This window comes from Oreochromis aureus, linkage group 5 (assembly GCF_013358895.1).
Source record: "Oreochromis aureus strain Israel breed Guangdong linkage group 5, ZZ_aureus, whole genome shotgun sequence".
NCBI classification, from domain to species: domain Eukaryota; kingdom Metazoa; phylum Chordata; class Actinopteri; order Cichliformes; family Cichlidae; genus Oreochromis; species Oreochromis aureus.
The window spans coordinates 29,680,214-29,704,359 of NC_052946.1; positions in this window are offsets into that span (position 1 = coordinate 29,680,214).

Sequence of the window (24,146 nt, forward strand, 5' to 3'; positions counted from 1 at the left end):
ACTATACATAAAGCCACATAAATAACCCAATGCATTATTTGTAGTTTTGTCTTTAATATTTCAGAAGTTATTTGTGAAAAAATGTGAAGGATTGTGGTGTAAAAGGTGTCTGGCTATGTCAGTTGATATTTAAACTAGCTGAGACATTAGAGGTAGGATTATAAAACAAAGCATTTATTAAAGTAATAGAACTTCATAATGACAACACACAACAACATACAACTCTTCATCAGGAGTTAAATTGATTTCCTGGAAACAAAAGCTGTTTTCTAGCAGTGTTCTACCAATCTCAAACCTCCACCGGGGGAAAGAAGGTGGAGGTTGGTGGTTGGTGGAGGAATACACAAGACATGTTTGTCCAAAAAGAATCCTCAAACTTGGAAAACGTATAGGAGTCTAAACAAATGTCTGTATATAAATAGATAGTAATTATAAAATAATATAATGGCCTGAAAGAACAAACAAGCTTTATTTTTTGTTTTTTGTCTTGTAAAGTCATCGCCTCTGTGTTCAGTGTTTCCCTGTTGTGTTACTTCCTGTTTTATTTTGTCTCCTATTTCCTGTGTCGTCCGTTAAATGTCACTTCATACCAGTCATTGTTTTGATTACTTTCAGCTGAGTCTTGTTGCCCACTTGTGTCTAATTCCCTTGATTAAGCCTACTTCATTTGTGAGTATTTAAGCTGTGCCTTCCTTTAAGTAAATTCTATACAATAATTATATTAATATAAACCTCCAATTGAGTATCTAAACACCTCACAGTGTCTTTCCTGTCTGTTTTTGTGGTTTCTTCTGTCTGTAGATTTTGTATCATTTGGCTCAGCCAAAATAAAAGGTTTGCCTTTTGTTATTCATTACGAGTCTGGATTTGGTTACTCTTCCTACAGTTTTGACAAGTTGGGCCTAAGAGCTTAAACCAAGATGTTTCAAATGGTGCAGCTTTGAGTCTGAAGGGATAGGGCCAGTTTGTGTCACACTTTCTCAAATTTCACTCCCACTCTGTGGCAGTACATTGGACTCTTCAGTTTCACATGCATGCTGCATATCTCTTTGTGACCAGTTTCACCTACCAAATGGCAGTGACCTCCAGGAAGTTAAAATTCCTTTTGTAATTCATGAATTGCGTTGATGTGGTTCAAAACACAGTTTAAATCATTTTGGAAAGGTTGAAATTATAATTTGGTCACATTGTTTTGTTTGCATTGCTAAAACAACAGGATACTGTGAAGATGAAGTAAAGAAGTGTTCTGGTGTTTGCCTTCATTATTTCATTCGTAAGAGAACAGTGCTTTGAAATTTTGATTTAGCATTTCATTTAACCTCGTCTCTTCAGGTGAAAGCATAACACCAGGATTTAATTTGATCTTCATTAGTACCCATTAAATTCTCTTCTGTGATGGAAACTCATGATTGGAGTGCTGCAAACCGAAGTCAGGAGAGTTTAACATAAATTTTAACTTTAATACATTTGCAGCCATGAAAAAGAAATTATGGCGTGCAGAATAAGTATGTCTAGGAGGGCACTTCTCTCCTGCTGTTTCACTGCTTCTTCTTCTTCCTTTCCACCCTCCTCCGCTCCCTCCATCCTCACCCCCTCGGCTCCCTTGATCTCTCTTTAGTCTCTCTTTCCTTCATCCAGAGAGAATCATTAAAGCGCTCAGATATGATAGTTGGGATACATCAGAGGGAAGCTGTACCCCCACGTTGTGCTGCTTCACCTCCTCTTTTCAACTGATCCAGTGTCTTTTCTAATCTTATTAACATTTGACATTTACATTTCGTCTTTCTGCCCCATCACTGAGCTCTTACTCTGTGCAGCACCTCACCATCTCACTTTCTGAAATAGGCACATGCAGATCCAAGAATATAACAAAAACCTAATAAACTTTTAAGTCCAGCATGAATGACTGCTTTCATTTCACTGAGCTTTCATTTTCAGTGTTTTGCTGTTTTTGGTTGCATCATAAAATATTTAATTTTTCAAGTTTGGAGTTAGGAAAATATTTTACACTACCTTGGTTCGATATACACTCACCGGCTACTTTTTTATGCATTCCTGTTCAGCTGCTTGTTAACACTTGCACTCCTGGACAACTGTCTCTAGGGTTTACAGAAAATAGTCAGAGAAAGAGAAAATATCCAGTGAACAGCAGTTTAGAGGAGAATGGCCAGACTGCTTCAAACTGATAGTAAGGCAACAGTCATGCAAGTAACCACTCATTACAACCAAAGTATGCAGAAGAGCATCTCTGAAACCACAGGGTCAGAATTTGACATTAGCAAGGACACATGGATTCATCTTGCCTTGTATTAGCAGTTCAGGCCGGGCGATGTTTTCTTGGCACTCTTTAGGCCAGTTACGACATTAGCGGCCCCATGAGCTTCTGAGACCTTGATCACTCCAGCTGGTCTATGTGATCCTCACATTTAATGTGTGGCTTTTATTCAAACTGTGAAACACTTTGTAATTCTGTTTTTAAAAGTGATATAAAAATAGTAATTATTATTATTACTAACTGAACATCATTTAAAAGCCACAGCCTGCCTGAGTATTTTTGCTGACCATGTCATAAATGGCCACAGTGTACCCATCTTCTAATTACTGCTTCCAGCAGGATAAAAAGCCATGTCACAAAGCTCAGATCAATGGATCTCCATCCATTAGTGCACCTCTGGGATACAGAGAAACCACAAGACATCATAGACGGGCACCAGCTGCCATGTCAGATTATCTGAGGAATGTCTTTTAAATCTATGCCACAAAGAACTGAGGGAGCTCTGAAGGCAAAAGGGAATCCAATGGGTACTCGAAAGGTGCACCTAATCAACTATCTGAGTGCATGCCAGAAGGTATCCAAAGGGCATACTTTCATGTTTGTATCTGAGACTGTCATAATGCTAGACTGGCCAGACCCATGAAGCAGACTTGACATGCAGAGACTTAACTAAGTGAGCTTTATTGCAAAGACAATGATCAAATGGGGGTTTATGACCAGACCAGAGAACCAGAATCACTTCAGTGTGAGAGGGATCACAGGAGCTCTGCCAGAGGAGAGAATTGGAGTTAATTAACTGCCCACAAATAGAAGGCAGCTCGAGTTATCACCAGATTGTAGTTAAGTTGATTCTTTAGCGAGCAGATTCCAAGTGAGGCTCTTAAGTGAGCAGCTATAAAGGGCAGAGGGAGAAAAAAGTAAGAACAAACAAGACTTCAAACTGTGAAGAGCCTAAGAGCTGCCATAACAACAGGAGCGGTCAGGCAGGGAACTGTGGCACCACCTGTCCCTCTTATACTCAATGCTTGATGAATCAGTTTGCCCACAGGTGAGGAGGGCTCGACCCACACCAAGAGACGCTGCCCTCAGTCGCAGACCACAGATGAAACCAGCCCAGCAACTCCACCTGAGAAAACAGAGGAAGTAGAGAAAAGAAATGGAAATAGAAACAAACAACTCAAACCCTCCCAGGTCTGCTGAATCATAACTGAGAGATTATATCTTGATGAAAGCACCACTTCTGTTCAAGACATCCATTAATAGATCTCCTCTATGATCCATTTTGATTCCATTATCCCATCCAATTTCCTATGCGTTACCACCTTTTTATTCATGTGTCTGTTGGTTTTAAAATTTTGTTTTATCATCTATCCGTTACATTTTTCCCATTAAATTACCCCCCACCCCCCAATTACACAATAACCGTCCATCTTTCTAATTGTAATCCTTCCATTCAGTAATTCATGCACTTCAACATTCTGATACCAGCTGGTAAAATATGTGGATTAACTAACAAGTCCTGGAAGTCACTGTGTACCAACCTTTATCTCCAAAACATCCCTTTTAAAATATAAAAATATTTTCTAGCCCCTGACTCTCCTAGTCGCCTAATCTGCCTGATAAGTAGGATTTACACGAGTAAGCAGCATCATAAATATGCAGGTTAATGACTTATGACAAGTATTTGGAGGCAGCACAGAAAAATTGCACTGGCAGTTCACCGCCCTGCCCTTTGGCCTTGACAAGACTTTAATACATGCTGTGAGGTATACAAATGCAAATGATAGCAGCATTCGGGGCCACCACCGCTCCACCTTTTTATACCCGTTTCTAAAAATCTACTGACTATATTTTAGGCTCTCTGCTATAAATAAATAACTCATTAATTTACTGGTAAATTTAAACTTGAACAGTTTTAAGCTGATGTTAGGGTTTCCTCTTTCCTACTATCTACTGTATTTGAACAGTCAGCATGTTTTCATCCCTGAGGCATCAGTTAGTGCCATTTTGTCAAACTGTTAGTGCACCTCAAGTTGTTCTTTAGTGTCTGTACCTTGTTACACTGGGATACGATATTAGTGAGAGTGATGTGTAACTTCCAACTTGTCAATGAGCAGGTTTACTGCACAGGATTGTGTTTTAACCAAAACCATGAGCTTAGGGTGGCTGTAGGTCCAGAGGTAGAGCGAGTGATTTAGCAGTCAGAAGGTTGGGGGTTTGATCCCTGGCTTCTTTATTCTGTATGTCAAACAGCCTTGGAAGATGCTAACGCCAAGTTGGTTTCTGATGTATTCACTGGAGTGTGAATGTTTGATAAAAAGCACTTAAGCATGGAAAAAATGTGGCATGTTATGTAAAGTGCTGGACACGAACCAATTAATTTACCATTTTTTCCTAAAACTGAGTCACTAAAAAAACATAATCTAACAAGTGAGTGGAAATAAAAAATAAAAAACGAGGGAGGAAAAACACAAACAATGTGCAGAACACAAAGGTCTCAGAGGGACGAACGAGAGTCTTTGCACAAATAAAGCACCAAACCTAAAAAAAAATTCATGGTACTGCATTTTAGTCCATTTGCATGAGTGTTTGGCTACACAGATTAAAGGACTTTGGGTATGCAACCTACACAGAGATGTTGACTGGTTGAAATGTTTGCATGAAAGAGAAAGTGTGATGGCAAAGTTCACCAAAAACAGACAGAAACACACAAATATCAGTACAGATGATGGCTGCACTGGAAAGTTTTCATTATTTTTTAACATTTGTTTTTTCTTTACAAGACTTCTTTTGCATATTACAACATTTGTGCTCTCTGTAGCGTCTGACCTAAAGGACCAAATGTAAATAAGATTAGCCCACAGAAAAGAGGGGTGTACTACGTCACCATATTAATATTTTAGTGAGCCATGTCAAGCTTAAAGTCAGAGTTTTCTGCGTTGAGCAAGTGGATCTTCTTTTGCCTGGTTAAATCACCATGGTAACTTAACACATAACCCGATAAGGAGCAGGTTTAAAATCGACTAGAAACACCACGTTTTCACTAATTCTTTCATTTAGAGCATGTTTTAAGTACATTATAGATTTTCTGTAGTAGGAATACATTTTATAAGTTGCCCTTTATTAAAACCATTGACAGAAGTGCCACATTGTCACAGGAATGTGTATGTGATTCAGAAAACATATAAATGCTTAGCTTGAGTCCGCTTTGCACTGCTAGAACTGCAGCAACTAGAACACATTAAGAATACCTGTTCAATCAGTAAATTTAATTTCACTTGGATCTGTGAAGAAGTGAAGCAGTTGACTGTAATGTCTCCTTTATTGGCCTGTGGGAGAGTAACCTTTAATGATTAAATGCATCCAGTTTAAGAGCTCTGATGTGCACCTGCACCTTAGAAATAAACTGCAGCACCGAGAGCGCAGTCATCAGTAACACAATAACCTCAAATTAAAATGTTTATTTTACCTCTCTTTGTGATAAATCCGAAGATTAATGTTTTTCTGCAGCATTAGTCTTTTGTCTCATTTGCAAAAGTGTTGATTTTACTGTTATATTTCTTATGTTCTTTAGACATTTTTATCAACATTTTATTTCATCCTCATCATCATATTTCTAGATTAGGAGGCACTGGTAGGGATCCTTTTGTGAGTCACATGACCCACAAAACACTCATTTTTATGCCTGCCTCAACAGAGGAATTTATTACCATCGTCATGATACCCACGTACGGGGTAACTCTCTGAATAAAAGACAAACTCTGACTGTCTGTGGAAACAGGCAAACACTAAAGAGGATAGAAGCCTATAAGTGTGCTGACTCAGCAGGGATAGTTAAATGAGAAAAGGGATCTTTTGGGGGGGGGGGTTCTTACCACTGCATTATGTTCCTGTATGAACTGTCATCTGGTGCCTGATTTTGTATGGACCTTTATATAAATAAGGTCACTTCCGACATATAATAATGCAACAAGGTTTAAAGTGGTGTATAGAAATTCATCAGGATGCAGTAAATGCAGTGTTTGAACTTACTAAAACTATAAAAAACAGCAACATGATAAATAATTTTTCACCACCATTTTCCACAGTCTTCCAGCTGATCAGCACATCTTTTTCCAAAGGCCCAAATCCTTTTTTTTAACCAATATTTAATAAGAAAACCTTAATTAAAAACAAAAAGCTCTACAAATATTCTCTTATTTAATCCATTTTAGATGTCAGTATCTCTCAGGGTACTCAGGGAAGTACCTGCTTTCCTAGAGGTTAGTTATGCTTTAGTTGGTGTACAGATTAAGGTCAACATAGGCCGTTTAATTTTAGTCTTTATGATGCCTTTGGGTTTTTACACACCCGATTCACTTAGTCTTTTGTCCACCTTGTGTTACTCCACTGTGTTCAGACTCTGAGGTAATAAAGCTGTGTGTTGATGCTAAATAGCTATGTTGTCTTACTGGTTTTTTACATGGAAAAACTGATCAGAAATCAATGAGGGAATCAATATCAAATTGCACCTATAAGCACTGCTGATAATGGCACTAGAGTTGATTCCATCAAGGTGGTCAAAAGCTGGAGTGGCTGACTGACTAAAAAAAGATGGTATCGAGTTACAGCTCACCAATTCAGCCACAGAGCTACCACCATGAAAGCAACATCCAATGAGGCAATAAAGAGAGGCTGCCGTTCAACATTTGTCAAGTGTAATGCAGTTTGGAACAAATGCAGAAGATCCACACTTGCACGGAAATCTGATGAAAGGGCTCTTTCTCTCTCTCTCCAGCTGCTACCAGGTGTGTATCATGTTCCTGAGAGTGAATCATCACAGACATTGTAGAGGAAATTATTACAGTCATCTGCAAAGACTTAAAAAAACCCCCCAACTTTGTTATAAAGCATTGAAGTAAGTGCAGCGCCACTACTTCTGTTCAATCTATTCTGAATTTCATTTCTAGACGCAGCCAAACTTCTGCAGAGATCTTTCAAAATGTCTAAAAGGCACACAAAAAAACACACACAAAAAAAACAGTTTTCCCTTAAAGGAAAAATAACAAAGCACAGAAAGAGAAGTGAAGACAAACGGCAACAAATAAATAAATACCAACATTGTATTTCCCCAAAAAGGCTCCATATGTGCACCGGAGCCATTGATTCTTTCGAGCTAAATGGCATTTATCATTTAGCTCCAATGTACATAAGAAATGTGCATTTTAATATTTGAAATTTATATAGTGTTTTTTTTTTTCACAGACAGATATGAAGCACTTTGGGAAAGTCAATATAAAAACAATAAATCTTAAAAACAGAGAGACAAAGTAAGATAGAAAAATTCAGGAAAAATTAAATTCAGCTTGTTTAGAAGCAACAAAAAAAGCACAATAAATACAGTTAACAGTAATTTCATTCATTTATCTATTTTCTGCAGCTTGCCCACGTCTGACTGGCAAGGGTAGTAAAAACTCTTCCCCTACCCAGTGCTACTTCTAATCCCTGCTGCTCCATTGTGAGCTGGAAATCATGGCTCAATGACAGAAAAGGAGCTCATCATTCGCAAATAGTTAAAACATAATTCTGAGGCCTAATTCTGAGGTGTATACCCTCAACCTCAGACTGTGTCTAGAAATCCATTTCACAAAGTTAAGAACAGAACTGTGTCAACAATCAGGCATGAAACAAGACTAATTACTTATTATAAAACAAGTTCTCAGTCAGGGTTCACAGATACTGAATGGCCTTCAACAACAGGCCCAATCCCCCACACTCCCAGAACACAATCAACAGGGCATAATTGATATGTCCTTTTGATTATCAAGGATATTGATTATCCTTGAAAGGTTGCTGTTGTCCATGGCCTGGACAATCGCAACCTTCCTCCTGAATCTGAGGTTCCACCAATCGATGGACTCTCCTCTTCTTCAGCACCTCTCCTTTCATGCAATCAAGCTGAAACAAAATACAAAGGTTAAGAAAAATAAAAATAAAATTAAACACAGCTGTTGTGCCGGACAGAGTGAGCAAGCAAGAAAGGAGTGGTTCGGTTTCAGGTTCCCCCCCACTGGCTTCATCTCTCCTCACTTCCTTTTAGCATGTACAGAACTCTTCCTCATTTTCATTCTGTCTTCAGCTCCATGCCGTTAGCTCTCTCCCTCTCTCTTAGTCATTGTCTCTCTGTTTTACTCACCCAGGGCTACTTTCTCACCCCCCTGTCTCTCTGACAGATAATCAATGAGCCAGCAGCCATGGGGGAAGAGGCTTCAGCTTTAGCTGCATGGATTTCCAATTGGGCTGTCGACCCGGTAAAGGGTGGGGAGGGGAGACACCACTGGAGTGTGCTACGGAGTACAAAATGTACCGCTGTGTGTGTCTGTGTACCCATCCCAACATCCACAGTGTTTTAGGACCTGCTAACAACACAAACACTCACACACGTCAGAGGTTTGTGTGTGACAGAGTTGTTAATTGTCAAGTCCCTGCGTGATATTTAATGTGATAAATGTGAGTATTAATGTTGGATTCAGTGTCGTTATTCTTTCAGCAACTGATGTGTAGAAGGTAATTTAAACTAGACACCTACTGTTTATAATCAGGGTGGGCCTGTAAAGCAAAGATTACTACTAAAGTGCACAAATAAATCTTCAAAAGCAGTTCAGAAGTCATCACATGATTTATCCATAGATAAATATAAAAGATGGATATAGCTTCCAGCTCGGAAAACCTCGAGTCTTTCTAATAGGACAGCAGGTGGTGAATCCCCCTCAAATACAGACATGTTCATTTTTGTAAATTATTGTCCCAGTAAGAAAAGACAGGGAAGCACGGCATGCATCGCTTGACAAATTTCAGCCAAGTTGTGGCTAAAAAAATGAAGAAGTGCCAAAAAAATAGCAGTTCCTCTATTGGTCGCTTGAATCTGACTGCAAAGACAAGTAATCCCCAATGCTTCCCTTTTAAAATGTCCAACTTTACAAGAGAAATAAACATGTTTATGGCCAACAAACAGTTTTGGTCTCCATAGCTACAACTCTACAGGGGGTGTACTTTGTTGATGGCACCTCTTTGGATTTTATTAAGGAACTGGAAGCTCTAGCTAATCACCGTTTGCTAAGCCTCATCCCTTCAGGCCACTGAAATGGAGCTTTTAAACCTCTGCTTGTGGTTCATTTTGGGATATTTTAATGGGATTATCTGACTGCCCAAGAAGTTTGTGTTTCAGATGATGGTACTTTATTGATTTATTTTGTTGTTGCTTGGGCACTAATCACTGGGCACCTGTCTGTGTGCAAAGGCTACTTTTATAGACTCAAATGCTGAAAAGTTCAGAAGTGTTAATTAACGATTTGTCAAGCTGGATGAAAAGGATGAGGGCAAATATGCACTTAGAACCGATAAGGGACTGTTAGTTTGTAAATGTGCAACAGATACTTTGAAGAGTTAAGTATTTAGCAGGTACTAAGCGCATTTTGAGCTGGTAAATATTTCACAGGTTCTGAGAGCCAGTTAGTGTGCAATAGGTACTTGGGCTGGTACGCTAATCTGTGTTTGGGTCTCAGGCTGGGAGTTCAAGAATGTGTGGACGACGCTTCATGCACGTATCTAAACACCTAGATAGCAAAGGGTGACGTCACAGTGGCTACGTGAGTTTAAGCATGTTTAAGTTTAAGCCCAGTTTCATGCACTCAAGCTGGAATCAAATACATTCCTATTATTATTTTTGAGTCTTTACTTTACATTAAAAAGTGCTTTGAAGTGACTATTATTGTGATTTGGTGCTATATAAATAAAAAAATGAAACTGATAACTGAAACACAAAAAACTCCTGCTGTTGGCAGAACACCTGTTTAAGAAAAGAGATGAATTTAGTACGATTTTGTCAAACAGTGTAGATGCAAAAAAAAAAAGGGAAGAGAAAGAGAAAGAGAAAGGAAGAAATCTGTGCCGGTTTTATCCTTGTTGATAAATGCACAGCAAACAGAAAACACCACACCAAATGCTGCCAAAACAATCACTTCCTAAATTATCCATATTGCTTCAGCAAACAGGTCATTCCTCATAATCAGCACTAAATTCCTCTTCAGTCATCTCAGACTCCACAGCTGAGCATCTGACAATTTGAAAAATTCATGCAGTGAAAGTCTTCGCGGAGTACAAGAGAAAAACTTCAGAAGGAAGTTTCTTGTGTTGCCAAAACAGTTTAAGACAGTGCAGCGTGTTTCTAAAATCAAGGTAGAGGTGGGAGAAGTTAGTGTAAGCTTGTTTTTTCACTGTTCGTGTGTCATTTCCTTCTATTTTTATGTTAGAGTCAGCTAAAACTCTTTATTTGCAACAACTAACATGTTCATCACCATAGATGCTGCATTGGTCACGGCTGTTCACTGGACCGATGTTCATATATGTCTCTGTTTCCATAAACATACATAGCCCCCTCAAACATGTATTATTACAGAGACATAAACATGAATTATTGCTACAAGTTTACACACAGCAGTACAATATCTGTATAAAATATCTTCACCTGTGGAAGATTATTCTCTGTTGTTTAGTTTTAGCATTTCCGTGATTGGAACATGAAAAAGAGATTTATTATTAGGAATTGGTCAAAACAAACTGACCCCCTGAGCAAGATGGAGCTGGAGACACATGTCATAAGCCAGGATAAGGCATCGTGTGTATGTGTGCTACAGTAATAACAAACTGAGCTTTTCCTACCGATGCCCAGAAATTCCATATAAATCATTTGCTTCCTCTGTTTGAAGTTGTTTAAATAACAGCGATGATTTGTTTCAGTTACACCTGCCGGACATTTAACCAGACAGCTGCAGTCAATTAAAACTGATTAGTGTGCTGAGTGACAAGTGTTGCTATTTCCTGCAGGCCTTTTATTTATTAATTCAGTCATAGGTTCACTGTGCTTCTGCCTGCAGATAACAGCGAGAAGCTGACGTTTGGTGACAGAAATATGAGGTTTAATTATTATTTCAGTGAATCTGCCTCCTTTTATGATACCTCTACGATTACATGTGAACTGTAATGTTTTATTTGACTGGGGCCTGTGCTACACGATTGATGCTAGGGTAACTGAAACCAAATAAGTGAACGATACCGTTATATCTGGCATAGCTTACCCTAACACTGAGAATCAGGATAATCAACCCAATAAATCAACACAGGGTCAGTCTGCGAGAGCATTCACATGAAAGGGGCAGTGTTGGCAGCATCTGACCAGTCACAAACACGGATATTAGAAAAATATGAACAGTTTAAACCCATAATAATGGCTAAAAGCAACACAGCTGCTGCAGACAAAGCAGCAGAGGTTTAGTGTTAGACTGCATGTGTGCTTTCAGTGCTTTGGTCAGTAAGACTGGAAAAGTGCTCTTTACATGCCAACTGTATAATATCACAAATCCCATTAAATCAGTGTGTTGTTTAGATGTGCATGAGCCACTTTTGGTCTTATTTTTTCATCTGCAACCCTGGTGCTGTTAAACTGAGAGGAGGGGTGAACAAATATAACACCAAAAATCAGACTGGTAAGTTGCAAATTTTACACAATGTTCAGATAGTGTAAGGCATAGGCCTTCTGTTTTACTTTCCTCTCACTATGGAGGCTTATAGATGACTATAAAACTGCTTTAAAATTGCTTTCATCCAACAGGGAAATAAGCAAGGAATAAAGTTGCTTCTATTCCATCTTTTTGGCCTCAAAGGATCATCAAAGAATGGTGATATTGTTTTTCACTTTTGGAAAACAATGACTTTTGATTGGTAAGGAGTTGGTGATTGTGCACATCACCAACTCCATCGACAGAATGCAACTTAAGAAAATACCAGAAAATGCAAAAATGCTACAAAAGCACACAAAAAACAAATACTAAGCTTTTTTCTATTTGTTGGTGTTATCTTAAGTTGAAGTGCGTTTGACCTTTCGGGGCCGCCGTACAAACAGGTTCCTGTGATGACCATCAAAATATTGAAAACCCAGCCTCTGCTGAATGTTTACATGAAATTAAAATGTGCTATTGTATGTAAATACTGCTTTTAACAACTGTATGTCAGGTCTGTCAGGTTTCGTGAAATATAAAATGAGCCCAAACCTGAATAGAAACAGTCTGTAAGTGTAGAGGGTGATAAAGAGGGAAGACACAGTGCCGTGTTAAAGGCAGTGACAACATGATTGTGATTGATCGTGGCACTGGGACTTAACAGGCATGTTACCGGGCAGATGTGGTTGGATGTGGATCAGCTGCCCCTTGTGAGACCCGAGCAGGACTTAAGGTCATCCTTCACTGCGTCTAAGTTGTCTACATGACGTGTTGCTGTTTTAAAGTTGCTGAATGTAAGAAGATGCTGAGTCAGCCCCCCGTTAGTGTTTTAGTGTGCTCCTCAGGCCTGATAGAGGTCGAAGGCTGTCTAATGTATGACATGTCAACACCTTCGTCATATTTTGTTAAGTGTGATGAGCCGGCTCACAGCTCCTTCACATAGCTGACGGTGCACCTCAGAATGTCTAAAAGCATAAAGTCAAAAAGGACAAAGAGCAGCCAATAAGATGACTGTAGGATTTTTTCTTTTGTGCAACTTTTTACCTCCAAGAAAACAAAACAAATTGATATTCCGGTTGTTACACAGACCTTGAAGAAAGCCTTGAGTGTATAATATTTCTGCTTACCATGCTGCTGAGGGAGTTAGGTAATATCCAGTGTGGTTTCACAGAGGTTTGTGCAGGTTAGTGCAACCTGTTGCTCCGGGTAAAAATCCACTGTGGAAAAACTCTTACAGGTTACAGATCATTGGCTATATCAACAATAAGTGAACAAACCCATATGTAAACTCTGGAAACTTTAATGAGCGTGCAATGAGTAAGAAATAAACCATAAATGTTTGTAGTATTGACAGAGGCACGCTAAGCCCAGAACGTCAGTCAAGATCACTTAATTCTGTTGTTTTGCCTCCATACATTCATGTCTGTGGTAATCTTTATACAAAAATAAACCACATTTAGTCACTTTTAAATGCATATATCTGGAAATGGTGTAATAGTGTAAACATAAGGCATATGTTGTTCAAAATACCCACACTGGTGTTATACAGTACATCAATTTCTGTAATATAACCTTAATTAAATCTTATTTGATACTGGCAGGCTGAAAATCTGACAGAACACTTTCTAGTCATTTCTGATCATCACAATGTCTGTCACACTTCAATAAATAAAACCCCAAATAACTGATTTTTTTTTTTTTTAAAGTAATTTCAATACAGTGCTGGTGATTTTCCTTTGCCTCTAACAAAAATCTCTTTGAGTGGTGACAAAATTTCTCTATGCAGTAAAAGCCCTTCCCTCGCACACTAGCAAAACAGCTTTAAAGACCTAACAAAGGATTAAATTAAAACTTTTGATTGCTGGCAGTTTTTGTTACTAAGGGCTTTGTTTTGATGCAGCACACAGCGGGCGAACTGGCATTTCCCCAGGATGCACTGAGACTATTTTTTCCATTTCTGTCGCCCGCCTGCCTGGAGCAGGCCATCAGCTTAGCACCTGTTTTGTGATATTTTTTGTCACTTTCCATTGTGAAAGCACATCCATACAAACCCTTGTTTCAGTTCCACCTTCAATATATGTTCTTAAATCAACTAATCACACAAAAAGTAAAGCTTTATTTATTCTAGCTTTTCAGCCAGAGAGAAAGACTCTGGATAAAATGCTTCTTGCCCACCTGGTAGTCTGACAGGTTGCTTACAACCTTCTGTGCACATGAAACTCATTGATCATCATGAAGTATTCAACACAATCCGAAGAGTTCTGCCAGAGACGAATAGAAATGTTGTGCCAAAGGTGAGGATTTGATTTGGTTTGCAGGATTTGAGACTTGATTCTGGATTTTGACCTTACTCACTGGAAGCGATTTGTGGCAACATGGTGACCAGAGACCATAGACAGTGAAAGATATTTTGTGAAATAACTGCTGGTCACATGGGGCTTGAAAGTAATGCGAATTGCTTCCTTTCGTATGCGACTTTACCTGTTTCTTGGATAGAAGGTCTGGAGATGCTATTGGCAGGCAGTCGAACTTCTAAAGTGGCCAGGAGGACAAAAATAGAGAGCGAGGAGGCAGGTGTGTTACAGGTAGGTAACTTTCCTTTGCAGGCACGGAGAATGCCTGGGAGTGGCTGGTAGTGTCCATAAATTTCCTTAAAAGAACCGGAATCCAGGAGAATGACTTTTAAAACAGGCTTCAGATGGGCAACCATGAGACAGATGGAGAAAGAGAGCTACAGGTTAAAACACACAAGAACTTGCAGGATTCAAAGAGGGCCTGATTAACACCATGCAAGGAGGAACCCCTCCCATGTGTGGGCCAGCAGGAACGTCAGCCCACAACTCCTCCTGAGACTTAGAAAGAGGTTTTCCAAGGAGGAGAGGCGGGGGGGGGGGGGGAAGGAAACAAACCCCCAAACATATCAGGATGATAAAAAACTGTGCCTATGCACCAGGGCAGAAATATGCATGCACATTTTCTGGCAAGCCAATGAATGAATTTATTGTCTCAAACTCCTCTATCAAAAACATGATGAAAACTGCAAGAAGAAAAACAATTTCCTCACCAAATTTATATTTATGTTCTACAGCTCCTCAGGGCCCCATTCATTCTGTCTCGCAAGCGCCCCGTCTGAAACTGGAAGTCCAGAGAGTGGGAGTTCTCAATTATACTGGAAGTTCTGTGCTAACGCATAAATGTCAGGACCCAAAATTTACCAGCAGAAGATTGCATTGTAATGACATAGTTCATGTTACTTGCGTCACTTGTAGGTAGTTTTAATGATCAGCATGAAGCTTTATAATTAGAATGCTTTTCTTTGAAATGTACATATTGTTGTTGTGTCACTTTCTGCAATAACGGACCTGCAATGAACACTGCTGCCTGTAGGGGACGCTAGCAGGACTTTGGACTGATGGTGCTGTCACTACACCCAACTCACAGCCTGGAGTGTGTGTGAATTAGATCCTATAAAGTGGAAAAATGAATGCTGTTCATCCCAAAAAGCTCTCTCTCTCTCTCACACACACACACACACACACACACACACACACACACACACACACACACACACACACACACACACACTTACAGAGTGACATACTGGTCTCCGACTCTTGACAAACTTCTTCTTTGCTGCAGAGTGCAGCTAGCCTTTCTCTCAGCTTCACCCTGCTGTCAGCTCCCCAGGCTGGTGATAGATCCTTTGGGCATTATTGATCTGGGCAGCATCATCACCCACACTGAGCAACATGTTCACCAAAGGTCAGTGAAAGGTCAAAGAGTCAGCTGTCAACCCTGAATACTTTCACGTTTTATTGACTTCAACTCTCTGCTCTCACCGTTTCCACCGGCTGGTACACATTCAGATTGTCACCTGTTCCATCGTAAAGGCAGCACACAGAGCAAACAATTCAACTCAGTTCAATTCAAATTATGCCAAATCACAACAGCAGTTGCCTCGAGGCACTTTATATAATAAGTTAAACACCCCACAAAACTACAGTAATAAAGAGAAACAGTCCCCTTCAAATTGCTATTGAAAAGTGTTTTTTACTTTTTGTTTTGTGGATTTTTTTTAGTGTAACCAAGTCAAACTGTTTGACTTTCACTTATCCTGTAATCGCAGCTGTAGTGATGCTGAACTGCTGACAGATTTAAATTTTTCTGTTTCAAAGGACATATAAAAATATTTGACCCAAAACTTATGAAATAAAGTTGGTGCCTCTCCCCCCATCTTGGCTATTACTGCATTAGTATTCTTAAGGACAAGCTAGAAAGCAAAAACATGTGTTTAGATTGGAGGACTTACTAATTCATATGCATGTGGTATAACACAGCAATGCTAAATCCCAGAGGCAAAACAGTGAATGTATATTTTTATTCTGGAGCAGAGCTTTGATAAATTCACCCGCAGTAGCACTGAACTCTGTTGCAGAATAGGAGACGGCTGTTTCAGCTCGAGGGGATGAAGTAGCAGCATCATCATCCGGACGACTTCAGACTCCTGAGACAGGAAAGAAAAAAAAAAAAGCAAACGGCTGTAGAGACTTCCAGGCAAAAATGTTGTTCGTAAACAAGCAAACAGCATAATCAGGCCAGCTCCCTGGGTCGGTACACAGCCAAAGCGCTTAAGTGGTTGGAAAGTGTAAAATAATTATTCATGAGTGCTTCCCTGGAAGCAGGTGAGTGTATTTGGATGGATGCTCAGAAAAACAGAATTCACATTCAATTGTTTCAACAGAAGCAATGGAGTCAAACGCTCTGACGCCTGGTGAAATATTTATCATCCCATAAGAGGATATGCAGCACACCAACTTTTAAAATGACAATAAAACCTGTGTATCAGCCCAGAAGACAACCTTCCCAACAGTTAATACATATTAAGTATCAAGACCTTTGTTAGACCTTTAAAGATGAATTTTGAGTTTTTTTTCCCTAAATGATTGAACTATTATTATTTGTCTCAGACAGAATAAAACAGCATGTCAACTTTAGCCTCATAACAAACCTTAAGTTTGTCCTCATCTGTGGGTCAGTAAATAAAAACATATGCTATACATATGTACTATGTTTTGGTTCTCTAGTTCTGTCCATATAATCATTATAATCATTATATATTATACATTATAATCACTACCTATGTGAATGGTTGAGTGTGTCCACAATTTTGACTGCTACTGTTTATTTACAATATTTGTATGATGTAATAAACATCACACAAATATTGTCTAATACAGATATTTTAAGTTAAAACACACTGATTCTGACATTACGTAAGGAACCAAATAACTTGAAAGTTTTTTTTAATTACATTCTGATTTATATAGCAGCTGTTCTTAACAACCATCCTCTCAGTTTGCTTTATATTGTAAAGACCGTACAATACAAAGGCAGCAATTTGACATAACTGGTTGGGGTAGACTTGTGGACAAGTGTTACTCCTCACTGTGTTACTGGAGGCCAAGGTAATGATATCCAGAGTTAGTATCTGGTAAGATACTGAGTTTCTAAAATTCTTTGGGCCGACTAAAATAAGCATGAAATTAGAGGTTATCCAGGTCTTGATGTCTTTAGGACATTCCTGCAGTTTAACTAATTGCTTTATGATATCTGGTTTCATGGATACATAAAGATGGGTATCATCTGCATAGCACTGAAAATGAATGATACTAGTGATACTGTCTAGGTGAAGCATAATGTATAATGTAAATAGAACTGGTCCTAGCACAGAGCCCTGTGGAACTCTATAATTAACCTTAGTGTGTGAAGAACACTCCCCATTTGCATGAATAAATTAGAGTCTGTTAGATATGAGAAATATAGATAAAGCTAATGTGGGAGATCCTTAAAGAGAACGCAGGACAAAACAGAAAGTGCAGGTTAGTGATGAAAAAGGCAGAAGCTGTTCGTTTTGAAATGCCTGGGTAAACTGTTGTCTGAATAAAAATGTTTTAAAAAATGCAAAAATCTATTCCCTTTTTATTTGATAGAATGATTTCTGGGATACTGTTTCTACAGTGTGTATACTGCTTGTTAACAAAGGACATGTCGGTTTTCTCCTCAATATATATCCAGATGTGATGATGGAAGCCATACCTGTGACCTCACCAAACACTTTTATGCTCAGTCAGTTTTAAGTGTTGGTTCGAGTCAGTGTTGGCAGTAGCAGGTTACAGTAGATGACTGACAAGAGCTGTTCCTGTCCTTCAGCTTTCCAAACATCCTGCACACATGCTAAGTCTCTTGTGGGTTTTTCTGTTCCCATATTTCCAAGCAAAACCAACACGGCTGCTTTTTTGCAAACTTCCTCAAATGTTATATGTTGCATTTGAGGCAAAAATAAGCCACATGGTTTTTTATTCAAACTTTAGTTTAGACCAACAGTCTGAACCACTAAAGTTTCCAGGGTTGCTGTCGTACTGGATTTGCATGAAGTACCCAGGACTTTAAGTTAATGGAAATGAGAAGCTGCCAAAGCACAACATAACACAATGCAGCACAACCACAGTGCATCACAGAAAAGGTTACATAGACCAGTGGTATCCAAATGGTGTGCTGTGAGGCAATACAGGAACCATGATAACATCAGAAATATATACAACTACAGAAAAAGTTATCATTGACTTGTTAATTTAATGCATCACTACTATAAAAGTCCTTAAAAAAACTGCAGTTGAAGGGAACCCAGTCTGATTATGTAGCTGCAAGATATGGGGAATTATGAGACTGTGACACATCAAAAGGCTTGACTGACACTGAGGGGGTTAATAATAACGGGAAGAACCGATCACTTTCTTTTGTGGAACAACCCAAAATTAACCACCATTGTGCCAGAGCACATAGACAGAAAAGAAAAGAGCACAGAAACTGCACCAATGGCAGCATGTGCGTTTGCTGGATTGTGGAAAAGTGTCCAATAAGGTGATGAGAGAAAGTAAATGCTGCTCGAAATAAACTGCAGATGTCATCCTTCACATTAGGTCCACATGCTACAAACAGTGTATCAAAAGCAACTTCAACTGACAAACAAAAGAGAAAGCAACTACATGTCAGAAGATATGGAGGCTATTTTGCACAGATATAAATGCAGGTGTGCGTTAAAATGTTGGCATGCCGTCTGATGTGTGTTTGAAAAGATAAAGACAAAGTTTGAAAACCACTGACAACGAATGGAAACATGCAAATAACCGATCCCATGGTTGTGTGCCAGTCTGCTCATGAGAAATGATGTAATAAAATGCTGTAAAACCTAGCTACACAGACGTTGCTCTGGTTAAATGATAGTTAACTGAAATGCAAACTTGCAACAACAATTCATGCCCACTAGAGATCATCTTTGTAAGTGCCCTCCAGCAGAATTGTATCCAGATATATACAGATATATATCCTTTTCCCCTTGTAATCATTGTGAATTGTTATAAAATTAGATGAAATAAATCCACAGAAAAGCATCATCATAATTTTCATATTTCCATTCTGTTTTTATATCTAACCTTCATTTTACTCTCAAATCCTTAAAACACCACTCGCTTGGAGCTGAAAGAATAAAAACTAAAACTAACTTATGTTATGTTATATCTAAATATTAATTTCATGGAATTACAATTCTAATCCATCAGATGTTCCCGTTTCTTAATGAAAGAGCATGCTATTGCAAGGAGGTTTGATCATGGAGGAGATTCCAGGAGACAGGAGTTACTCTAGGGAAGCTGGACAGAAGGTCCTCGACCCATCAGCAGGATTTCTATTTGCTCCTTTATGCAAGGAGGAACAGGATGAGCACTGCCAAAGCTACAACATCATTTCCAGCAGGTCACTGGTGTGAATGTTTCTGACCAAACAATCAGAAACAGACTTCATGAGGGTAGCCTGAGGACCCAACGTCCTCAAGTTTGCCATAAAATAACAGAATTGGAAGGTCCATCACTGGCACCTTGTGGTTTTCCCAGATGAGAGCAGGTTCACCCTGTGATTGTGACTGTGACTGACATGAAAGGATCTGGAGAAGCCATGAAGACCTTTATGCTGCCTGCAACATTGTTTAGCATGGCCATTTCAATGGGTCAGTGATGGTCTGGGGGAGGCATAACCACAGAGTGACGGACAGATCTCTGCGGCTAGGCATCGACACCCTGACTGCCATTAGGTATCAGGAGGAAATCCTTGGACTCATTGTCAGACCCTACACTGGTGCACTGAGTCGTGGGTTCTACTGACTGGTCTGCATGCTCGTCTGAATGAAATCCAACAGAACACCTTTAGGACATTCTGTTTTGGTCCATCTAATGCTGCCAGGTTGCACCTCAGACTGTCCTGGAGCTCAGTGATGCCTTGGTGTAGATCTGGAAGAAGATCCCAAATTCAGCCCCGTGTAGGTTGATAATTTTCATTTTAATAAAACGATGTCCTTTTGTTCCTAACACATTACACAGTCAATATCAGTGTAGATATCCAGCATGACTTCTTTGTTCTTATCTAGATCTGGTGTGTTTTCACGGCATTCCTTTAATGTTTTTTTTGGGGCAGTGTAATTTTTTTCTTCTTTGCTGTCAGCAAACCTGTATGTGATTGGTCAGATATCACCAGGGCCGTCCTTTTCATGTGGACTCATTAACAGCCAGATTGATAAACCCTGGGTTTGCTTACTGAGTCACTGAGCATCTTGGCCTGACTGCTGATGCTGAGGTTAGCAAAGCGAGCTGAACCAAAACATAAAAGTATGAAAGCGAAACATTGCATTAAAACTGACTATAAAGATCCATAATGCTGTGGGAAGCTGTAGATTCAGGAGATAATTCTCTGCTGAGAGAATCACAACCACCACTTTCAGAGTCTCCTTTTGTGTCATCTTGTTGTTAGCACACTGTCATTTGAGGCATTGTTATACAAATATTAATTGCAGCTTGGATTTTTTATTTTCTTGACACTTGGTGTCGTTTAATAAATAACTAATCAACTGAAGAGGGAGTGTGTGCATATCTGCAGTGAAAAGCAGGGCTTGCGGTGTTTTTTTTTCTTGGGTCACAGCCCAGAAACCGTACAACACAATGAGTCATGCTGGGTCACATTTTTTAGCTGTTTCCTAACATTTAATTAAATTTTCAGCAGTGATTAAGTCCCATCACTAGTTATGAGTACAGCTCGTTACACTGAGGGGGCACTTTTAATCTGGGTAGGAGAGGCCGGCAAACAGTCCCGTTCTAAACATAGAGAGGAATTTGGGTGATTGAGGGACACCTGGACCAGAAAACAAAAACCAGCCAAGTGTCACAGCGTCATCAGTCACTGTTGGGCTGAATTTAACGGTTGTAAAAGGCAAAAGGTATTTCCAGGCAATACCTTCTTAATTTTCTGGTCTTTTGAAGAAATGTGACAGCATGCAAGGTATTTAGCTAGGTGCATGTCATTGAGAGCATTTTATCTGAGAATTTTATATAAAGTGTAAGCGGAGGTTCAGTATAAAAAAAACACCTTTCAAAATGAGTCTAATGCTGAGATCACGGTTGTGATAATTGGTTGCCGTGACACATGACAGACATGCCGCTCACTGACCAGAGAGAGTTTGTTGTCTTTCATCATCTGCTTCATGAGGATGGTCCTCCTTTCCATTTCTTACATCCTCAGTTCTCTCCTTATATCTCAGTCCCTCCCACCATAGTGTTGTTTATGTGATTATATAAATTATGGAATGAAAAATTAAAATGCTGGGGATAAAAGTGGTTTATATTTAGCAGGAGATATTCCATGCTATGAGAGTTAAGCTGCACCATTAAAACTGGGCATGGTGCTCACTGGGTTCACCACGTGGAGTCCACGAGTTAATGAGTGATGTCATGATGATTAAAATCGATAAGTGTAACCAGAAACCTCTCCATTGTGTCGGTTATGAAGAGGAGATGCCATGACACGCTGCGGTCTCCGTGGAATTGATCCCTGTTTATTCTGACAGTGGTAAATGAGAAACATCTCCACATAAACAAACTGCCCACTTCAGCTCCTACACAAAGTCAGCAGGTTTCGAGGTCCTCACAATGAAGTATGAGACGTGTGAGGCAGAACAGATTTGGTGTAATTACATCAAAGGATTATTAATGACCTGGTTACGCTAGTTTTGCTGACGGATACAGAGTTTTCTGTAGTTGAACAGTAAAGATTCAAAGCTTTTAATGTAAAACTGAAAGTGATCTCTTCAGATTATCAATAAATTATCAGCACAGGCAGAGCAAACAAAGTGCCTCATTGTACATTCAGGATTACAGTGGCTTGTCATTAGGGCTTGCACCCTTGATAGGGGCTACTTTTTGGCAGGGTTGTGCTTGACTTGCTGATTTGCTGATTAGACAATGGGGCCTTACTAGTCGACACCACACAAACATTCATGTTTTATTAACACCAGCTGGTACAACACCAGTCGACTTTTGGTTTTAAGATGTTAGGACGTCGCCCAGCATTGGCTGTGACTGACAGACGGCTGCACAACTCAAAAACTATCAAGGTGGAACTAAGACAGATAACAGCTCTGTGAACCAGTTTTTCAATAGAATATGTACATAGTATTGAATCTGCACAGCCAAGAGGTAACAAGCAAGTTAACAGCAATCTTGTGTGCATACAGTGAGTGTGCAATGCTACTGCAAAGTCCTGATTATTTCAGCAGCGTTTACAGTTTGACTTGATGATCAAATAATGAGATTAAAGGAATCAAATGGCTCTTAAATTGTTTTATTACTTTTAGATTCCACTCATATCGTGTTTAGATAACCAGTAAATTACTCACCAGTAACATCCTTATTATTTATACACATTTATACGCCTCAATCTGGAACCTCTGGTCACAGTTTTGTGAAAGTATAAAAGTGGACCGTTAATAACAAGCTGTAAAATAAGGTATCCAAAAATGTGTTTTGGGTCCTATCCTGCCTGCCTCACACAGGGCACCATGACAGTTAGAGATGGATGTCAGTAAGGCTCCCTTAGTGCACTGTCATTTTGCCTTCCTGATACTCTGATTGACAGGATCTAAACCGAGTGTGCAATCAGACCTGTAGCCATCGCATCACTTTAGATCCACTGAGTGCTTCAGTTCCCCAGGTGAGTCTACGGCTGTTTTTGATCAGTTTGTCCTTTCACTCTGAAACTCTGATCGTCCTTATGTAACCACACAGCTTTGTGTTGTTGCCATGGTGTCGATATCTAACACTCTGCTGCAGCGCCTACATGATTTAGGTGGCACAGTCACATCTGAATCAAACACACACAGGCACACACAAACGCGCGCACACACTTCATTACAGTGGGAGAAGAAAGAAAACAGTATTTAGTATCTGCCTCTGTGAGCTGACTGTATCTTCTTTTAGACTTATCTATACACTGTGTTCATCCAAAGAGATGTATACATACTGTATATGTGCATACATACATTTTATGCTTCATGTATTTGTTTAGAAGACATAGAAGTATATATAAGAGCAGTCTGTGCGTGCTCTTCTGCAACTTCCATCTAAAATCGATAGTAACTCATGCTCTGAAGCACTGCTGGTGCCCAGTCTAGAACTGCTTCCATGCATTTTAGTCACAAAAAGACAGGCAGCATTCACACTGTGAAAAATATGCAGTTCCTCTAATGTCCACAATGTCTAAAAGTACTTCATGTGTAGCGTGTTTATTGGAATTATCTGGATAAATAAATTTATGCTTGAGAGTGAAATTCTAGTATTGGATTAACTGGTTTGGTGATACCCGTGTCTCTGTGTTGTAATCATAAAATGTATGAAGGCAGTTTGGTAACCAAGCTTGCCCAAATATGATAACTTGTGGTTCCAAAGCCAAAATGGCTACAGCCAGGATGCTTAAATGCTGATTACAGCCTACCTTAGTGTTTTATATACAGTCTATAGTGCCGTAACAAAAAGCTGATACAAACACAGCATCACGAAATTGCTGAGCACAAAGTTGTCTCGGGGCTTTGAGGGGAGTTACTGTAAGAAATGATTCGGATGAAGCCTGCAGATAATTCACCACATTAAGGGCCCTAAATTTTTGCTGCATAATGGATTTTCTGTGTTAAAAATAATAGTTTAAAAAAAAGCAAACGAATGCAGTTTTTCATTTTGTTTTTTTAGGTTTATGAAAACAGAAAGCCAACTATCCTAAGCGCAGGATCTGATATCGTCGTGTTGGTGTTGTTCCCAGATCATCATACTAAATGTTGTTCCAGGATCAATATTGCAAGTGACCAATGACGTCATAGTGACGTCATAGTTTTGCGACTTCGGGAAAAACCGCCGTAAAACAAAAAACTGTACTTAAGCTGCAAGAAACCGCCTCTGTCCGCC